Consider the following 8,153-nt stretch of genomic DNA (forward strand, 5'->3'; position numbering starts at 1 on the left):
CTTCTTTTCTCTCTCACTGACTTCCATGAATTACAATTGCCTTGAGGATTTTATGTCTCAGTGGCAAAGGAATGGAAAATCCTAATATTGAGGATGATACAGCACAGTGAGCAGTTAATCTACCCATCTGTGGCTAACAACCTGTGCATAAAAACATTGCCTTTCCCAAACCCAGGCACTAGGGAGAATTCTAACTGGAGAAAGCCCAAATATGCAGAGTCTGAATGGAACCACTCTGCACCTAAGTAAACTCCAAGTCAACACCAAATATGTTTTTTCAGCTTTTGTCTGTGTCCCTGTGCTTAAGGCAGAGCTATTGTGTTGATGGCAGGTTCCCTTCAGGCCCCTCAGGAGCTTGAGGTCACCTTTGACCCCAGAGGGCAGCAGGGGCATGCAGAGCTGTCAGGGGTGATGTGCTTTTCCTCATCCATAGCATTTAATAACTTGATGTCTCACCATCCTGATTTACCACTGATTCCACATTCAGTGATCCTTTCTCTCTGCATATTGGGGCATTTTGTGCCCTCTCTACAAGAAGGACATTGAGATGCTGGAGTGTATACTGGGAAGGACAAACAAGATGGTGAATGACAGGACAAGTCCTTTGAGTAGTATCTGAGGGAAATGGAGTTGTTTACCTTGGAGAAAATGAGGCTGAGGAGAGACCTTATTGCTCTCTACAACTCCCCGAAAGCAGGTTGCAGCAATGTCGGGGTCAGTCTCTTCTCCCTGCTAACAAGTGATAGGACAAGAGGAAATGGCCTCAAGCTACATCAGGGAAGGTTTAGGTTGAACAGAAGAATGACCCCAAAAGGGTTGTCAAGCCCTGGAACAAGCTGCTCAGGGAGTAGTGGAGTCCCCATTGCTGGCAGGATTTAAAAGCTGTGTAGATGTGGTGCTGAGGGACATGGTTTAGTGGTGACCTGGGTGTGCAGGGTCAGTGATTGGACCCAATGGTCTGAATGGTCTCTTCCAAACAAAATGATATGATTCTATGATTTCTACAATGTGAACACCATTGATGGGACATCTGATGGAACTGGAGTAAGGAGTTTGGAACAGAACACTGATACAACAGTCAGTAATCCCACCCAGAACTACACTTAATGGCTAAATAAGGTTTTTATCAGCATCTCTAATGTACAACAAAGCAGTGGGTTGGGGGGGCTAGGGGGGGAATTTCTGCATACATTTGTTCTTCAATCTCCCTCTGTGCTTCATTATCTCATAAGCACCACCCAAGTGTTCTGAAAAAGCTCTCTGGAAATAATTGTCACTTGTAATCAGAGAGGAAAAACTATTCAGTAAACTGCCTGCCTGCCTGTAATAAACATTCAGCCACTGCTGAAAGCTGGTTTAGATAATGCTTCAGTTGTTCCCCAGAACCCTTCAAGTTCTTTTTTCTCTTTTCCTCACAGAAGAATGTCCAGAGGTTAATAAATCTGAGCTGTGACAGGCCATAAAGAGAAGCAAATTCAAAGCAAAAGGCCCTTCACAGCACACCCTGCCCACAACTTCCCCTCAACAGACACACCACCTCTGCAGCTTGACAGGCTGGAAATGAAACCAAAGGGAAGAGGTGCAGGCCAGGGCATCTCCCACGTCCCTCCTGCTGTTCCTCAGCTGGTAGCCTGACACTCTGCTTTGACAACAAAAGACTGTGCAGAAGGACTTTGGGATGCTGGTGGGTGAAAAGCTGGGCAGGAGCCAGAAATGTGCTCGCAGCTCATAATCAGTCATGATCTGGGCTGCAAATCCTCTGCTCCTCTGATGAGGACTCCAGAGCTGGACCTGGCACTGCAGATGGCCAGGTCCAGCTCTGGAGTCCTGAACACAGGAAAGACATGGACCTGTTGGAGTAGGGGCAGAGGAGGACATAAAATGATCAAAGGGATGTGAAGGTGTGGTAGGTTGAGAGAGGGCTTAGCTCTCCCTCCTCCACAGAGTAAGAAACCACAACTAGCCCAGTCAAAAGAGCAAGCTATATATTTACAAGCATATATGGAAAGCAGGTTATATATAACACAATATATACAGGTATTTACAATATATACACAGAAATATTCAGCAAAGAGAAATAACACAACAAAAATCCCTCCCTGAGGGAGGGATCCCCTCCTTGCAACCCCCTCTCTCCCCCCCTACCTCCCTTTTTCCCCAAAAAGGGGTTAGAGAGAAAGAAAGGCAAGTTACTAAGGAAAAAGAGTTATTAGTAAGCTTCAAAAGCCCATGCAGGATTAGTTTTTGCTTATCTGAAGGTCAACTCCAGCAGTTCGCAGAGAAGCAGGCAGGGAGAACAGGCTGATCACCCAAACTCCCCAACTCCCAAACAAAACTGAACTGAGGAAAAAAAAAATTCCAACTGCTTCACAATCTAAAGGTGCATTTTTTTGTCTATCAACCAAGGAAATTCGTTTAGAATATCAGAATGTTTTGGTTCTAGTACCGAAAACATTTAGCCAGTGTCTCAGCACTGTTTGTCCTTAAAGGCACAGTGTCAAACGGTCACAGAAGGCCACGCTGAGAGAGATGGAGTTGTTCAGCCTGGAGAAGAACAAGGCTCCAGGAAGACCTTCTTGTGGCCTTTCTGTACTTACTTCAAGAGGTCCAAAAGAAAGCTGCAGACTTTTTAGCAGGGCCTGTCGTGACAGGACTAAAAGAGGAAGATTCAGATTAGAGAGAAGGAAGAAAATTTTGACACTGAGGGTGGTAAAACACTGGCCCAGGTTGCCCAGAGACCTAGTAGAAGCCCTGACCCCTGAACCATTCCAGGTCAGGTTGTTTGGGGCTCTGAGCAACCTGATCTAGTTGAAGATCACAGAATCATAGAATTTGTTAAGATGTCCCTTCTCACTGCAGGAAGCAGGAAGAATCCTACTGATTTTCTCCAAACTGTTCTTGGCCTAGTGGAAAAGACTTATGGGACTTGAAGGATCCTAATAGACCACTTCCAAATTTGTATTAGGGAGAAGAAATATTTTAACTTATACAACCAAAAAATCTCTTACATTGAAAAAAACCCTTATGTCATCAAGTCCAACCCTAAACCCAACACTGCCAAGCTGAGATGTGCAATCTGAATAACATTTTTATCTGGTGCTCCTAACATCTCAGATAGATCTGAGTGGATAGAAAGCTTACAAAATAATGTGTGAGAGCAGATGAAAGTCTGTGACAAAATTTTCCTTCCTTATTGTTATGAAAAAAAATGTAATAGGTGTTAATCAGTTAATCATGCCCTCTGACTTTTTCTTCAGTGAATTTACATTTCCTCTCAAGTGCAGTCAGGTGTGAAGTTGGGAAAAGACCTGCAGGACTTCAGCGTTGTTCTGGTGGTTGAGCTTTTAACAGCAAGTGCTGAGATTTTGCTGCTCAGAGACATGTAGGTTCAACAAGGCCAAGTGCTGGGTCCTGCATTTGGGTCATAACAATGCCCTGCAATGACCTGGGGAAGAGTGACTGGAAAACTTCCTGGCGGAAAAGGACCTGGGGGTGTTGGTTGGCAGCTGGCTGGAGATGAGCCAATGTGTGTCCAGGTGGCCAAGAAGTCCAACAGTGTCCTGGCCTGGATCAGTAATAGCATGTCTGGCAGAAGTACAACAGTGATTTTCCCCCTGTACTCATCACTGATGAGTCCACATCTCAAAGAGTGTTCAGTTTTGAGACACTCATTCCAGGAAGGACATTGAGATACTGAAGCTGGTCCAAAGAAGATCAATGAATCTGGTGAAGGGTCTAGCACACAAGTCTTCCAAGTTATGGCTGAGGGAACTGATGTTGTTTAGCCTAGAGAAAAGGAGGCTGAGGGGAGACCTTCTAGCTCTCTACAGCTCCCTGAAATGAGGTTCAAGCCAGGTGGGGTTCAATTTCTTCTCCCATGTAACAAGTAGTAAGACCAGAGAAAATGGCCTCAGTTTGCACCAAGGGAGGTTTAGGTTGGACATTAGGAAAAATATCTATTGAGAATCATCCCTTGACACAAGCTTTTAGGGGGAACCCCCTCTGCCGGGGGTCTTGTTCCTGTATCCCTCTTTGTTGTAATATTTCTGTAGGGGGAAACCCCCTCTGCCAGGGGTCTTGTTCCTGTTTTTGTTTCTTTGCTGTATATTTCTGTATATATTGTGAATTTTGTATGTTTGTGTACATAAATTCCCTGAGTGGGTCATTGCTTTGTAAATACAGCGTTACCCTTTTGCTTCACCGGCTGAGTTAGCTGTGGTTTCTCCTTACTTCTTCTTAGTGGGGGAGGGAAAGCTGGGCCTTCTCTCTCAACCCACCACACCCAGAAAGGTTGTCAAGGGCTGGAATCTACTGTCCAGGGCAGTGGTGGAGTCCCCATCCTTGGAGGGATTGAAAGCCGTGTAGATGTGGTGCTGAGGGGCATGGTTTGGTTGTGAACTGGCAATGCAGAGTTAAAGGTTGGGTTCTATGATCTTAAAGGTCTTTCTAACGAAAACAATTCTGTGATTCTCTATACCAACCTATTGCAAACCTGTGTTAAAAGAAGGCATCTTCCTGTGAGGTTAACAAAGTGACATCTCCTTTTCTTTATAAAATATCTACTGATCATGTGAGAAACAAAACTTGAGAAGGCAGAAGGTGAAAGCCAAGAGCTTAACTATGTGACATTAGTCCAACTTGCAGCACAATGAACATCTCAGCTCCAGCTGTCTTCTGCAGCTTTGGCAATGAAGTCATTTATTTATATAGTTAAACATCAATTTGATGTCAGTTTTAAGCTGCTGTCATAGAAATTTGCCCTAGAATGTAAATCAAGAAACAATTTAACTTTATTAATGTGGGAGGAAATATGTGCATAATGTGAGCTATTTTTTTTTCCATCTTAACTGCCATTCCTGCCATGGTAGTTCCTTACACCTCTCTGGAAAGCCATTATTAGTTGACTGAATTATTTACCAATTTAAGTTTTCAAGGAATTAGCCCTGTCTGCAACTGAAACCACAAACCAAGAAAGAATCATAGAATCATAGAATAGAATCATAGAATCAATAAAGTTGGAAAAGACCTCAAAGATCATCAAGTCCAACCTATCACCCAAGACTTTATGACTACTAAACCATGGCACCAAGTGCCATGTCCAATCCCCTCTTGAACACCTCCAGGGACAGTGATTCCACCACCTCCCTGGGCAGCACATTCCAATGGCTAACAACTCTCTCTGTGAAAAACTTTCTCCTCACCTCCAGCCTAAACTTCCCCTGGAGCAACTTGAGACTGGGTCCTCTTGTTCTGGTACTGGTTGCCTGGGAGAAGAGACTAGCCCCCTCCTGGCTGCAACCACCCTTCAGGTAGTTGTAGACAGCAATAAGGTCTCCCCTGAGCCTCCTCTTCTCCAGGCTAAACAATCCCAAAAAACCCAACAACAAACAAGTCAGGTTCTGGACTTCAGGAATGGTAGGAGAGTCCTGTGAGTTCACAAATTGTGGTTTCAAAAGCAGCACTGAGTCTTCCTGTCGGTGAAGGTGAATGTGCCTGCCTGATGGATTTCAAATGAATTTTCTCAAGTGTCCTCTGAACTTCCAGCAATGTGCTCTCATGGCCAAGAAGATATCCTGTTCTTAATAGAAGAGTATGGCCAGCAGAGGTAAGGAGCTTTTCCTCCCTGTCTTAGTGAGACCACATCCAGAGTCCTGGGTCCAGTTCTGGGCTTCCCAGTTCAAGAAAGACAGGGAACTACTGGAGAGACTCCAGAATGCCCAGGGGACTGAGGCATCTCTGTGGTGAGGAAAGGCTGAGAGATCTGCATTATGTTGAGCCTGGAGAACAGACACAGAGGGGTTCTTCTCAGGCAATATGTAAAGGCCAGGAATCAAGAGGATGGGACCAGACTCTTTTCAGTGATGCCTGGCAACAGCACAAAAGCCAGTGGGCACAAACTGGAACCCAGGAGGTTCCATCTGAACAGGAGGAAAAACTTCTTTACTCTTCATAAAGAGCCCTGGAGCAGGCTGCCCAGAGAGGTTGTGGAGTCTCAATTTCTGGAGAAATTCCTAACCTATCTGGACATTTTGATCCTGGGCAACCTGCTGTGGGTGACCCTGCTTTAGCAGAGAGTTTGGACTGAATGATCTCCAGAGGTCCCTTCAAAACCACACCATTCTGTCATTCTGTGAAGAAAAGGGACAATGTAATCTGGAAGTCTTTGTGCTTCACCTTCCTAATACCGTTCAGAGAGATTTTATGCTACTCAATCATTACAGAATCACAGAAAACATCCGCTTGGAAGAGACCTGAAAGATCATTCAGTCCAACCTTCTACCCAATTTAGAGTCAGTCCTAAACCACGTCCCTAAGCACTAGCTCCACACCAATATATGGAATTAATATATGGAATGGAAGTAGAGTTAATGCTTGCATTTTATAACTTTAATATTAATTCTGAATTACTTGAAGTGTTCAATTTTTGAATTCAATACACTTACATTGTGCTAACTACAGCTAGTTACTGAAGATGCCTCTGCTGACTCCAGGGGGGGGCTGAACCAGATGACCTTTAAAGGTCCCTTTCAACGCAAACCACTCTGTGATTCTATAAGCTGGTCTTTAAACTGTGTTAAAAGAATGCCCTAGCTTGGAAAATAGAGGAAATCAGGTTCCCTATTAATTCATAAATAAATATGGGCAAAAAGGACAAGTTCAAAGGGCACTGTCATTTTAATTGCTCTAAATTTCAGTTTCAATGACTAGAATTTATTTTTCTGATTCCCTTTCTCCCAATCTAGTGATCTACAGTGCAAAGCCAGTGCTAAACACTACTGATTCCAACAGTTGCCTTTGATGTCTCTTTTGTGCTGTGCAAACAAATGCTCATCAGTGAAGAAGACTTTTGAACATCTAGTGAGGTATCTGCTGTACTTGAAAAAGAATTGCAATTAAAAATTCATGAGAGGCTGGAAATGTTTCCAATCTGAATTGCTTAGTGAGAAGAGACAACTGTGTCTACATAAATATTATAAACTTGATGGATGGATCATCAGGCCCTGTTTGCTAAGGTAGTTGTTTCTGTGTAAACTCTATTGCTGATTAGAGGTTTGTTTTGGAGAATGAGACACAAAGCAAATCAGTTTAATGAGGGGAGAGCTTAGGAGGTGAGTGCTGACTTCAATCAGGAAATGACTGAGTTTAAACAAAAGAAAATATTATCAAACTTGAGTTGATGGCCATCTACAGCCACATTGTAGTGCTGGATTTATCAGTCCTGGATTCAAAGCATCACAGAATCCCAGCATAGTGGGGGTTGGAAGGGACCTCTGGAGATCACCTAACAGAGCCTCTCTGCTAAATCAGGGTCACCCGCAGCAGGTTGCCCAGGATCACAATGTCCAGGTGGCTTTAGAATCTCTCTGGAGATTGAGACTCCACAACCTCCCTGGGCAGCCTGTTCCAGGGCTCCAGCACCCTCACAGCAAAGAAGTTTCTCCTCATGTTCAGATGGAACCTCCTGGGTTTCCCCTTGTCCTGTCACTGGGCACCACTGAAAAGAGTCTGGACCCATTGTCTTGCCCCCCCCCCCCCCCCCTTTAGCTCTTTCTGAGCATTGAGAAGATCCCCTCTGAGGATGCTCTTCTCCAGTTTAAACAGCCCCAGGCCTCTCAGCCTTTCCTCCTCACAGAGATGCTCCAGTCCCCTCAGCATCTTTGTAGCCTCTACTGCACTCTTTCCAGTAGCTCCCTGTATCTCTTGAACCGGGAAGTTCAGAACTGGACCCAATATTCCAGGCATGGCCTCACAGGGCAGAGTAGAGAGGGAGGAGAACCTTCCTTGAGCTCTTCTTAATGTACCTCAGGATTATTGTTTTTGAAAACAAAAAATGCAGTAATTGAATTTAATGCAATTTCACTTCTAAGAGCTCTTCTGCTTTGGTCAACTCTGAAAATCTTGATCCACATTGAAATCTTCAGCAAGCTCCAGGTTTTCCTGATTTTATCCTGCAGTAGTACAATATCCCCACAAGATGGCACTGTAAAACTGCAAGAAAAACTCTTAACTCCTTTCCTTCTAAAGCCCACTTGAACGTGCTGCGCAAAGCAATGCCACCTGTATTCCATAGCAGAGCCTCATCCACCAGCTCACTCCTTACCGGCAACTTTGATGCATTTTTCATGCGTTTCACCAAGCAAACCAGAAGCCCC

The sequence above is a fragment of the Dryobates pubescens genome, chromosome 9 (assembly GCF_014839835.1).
Source record: "Dryobates pubescens isolate bDryPub1 chromosome 9, bDryPub1.pri, whole genome shotgun sequence".
Lineage (NCBI taxonomy): Eukaryota > Metazoa > Chordata > Aves > Piciformes > Picidae > Dryobates > Dryobates pubescens.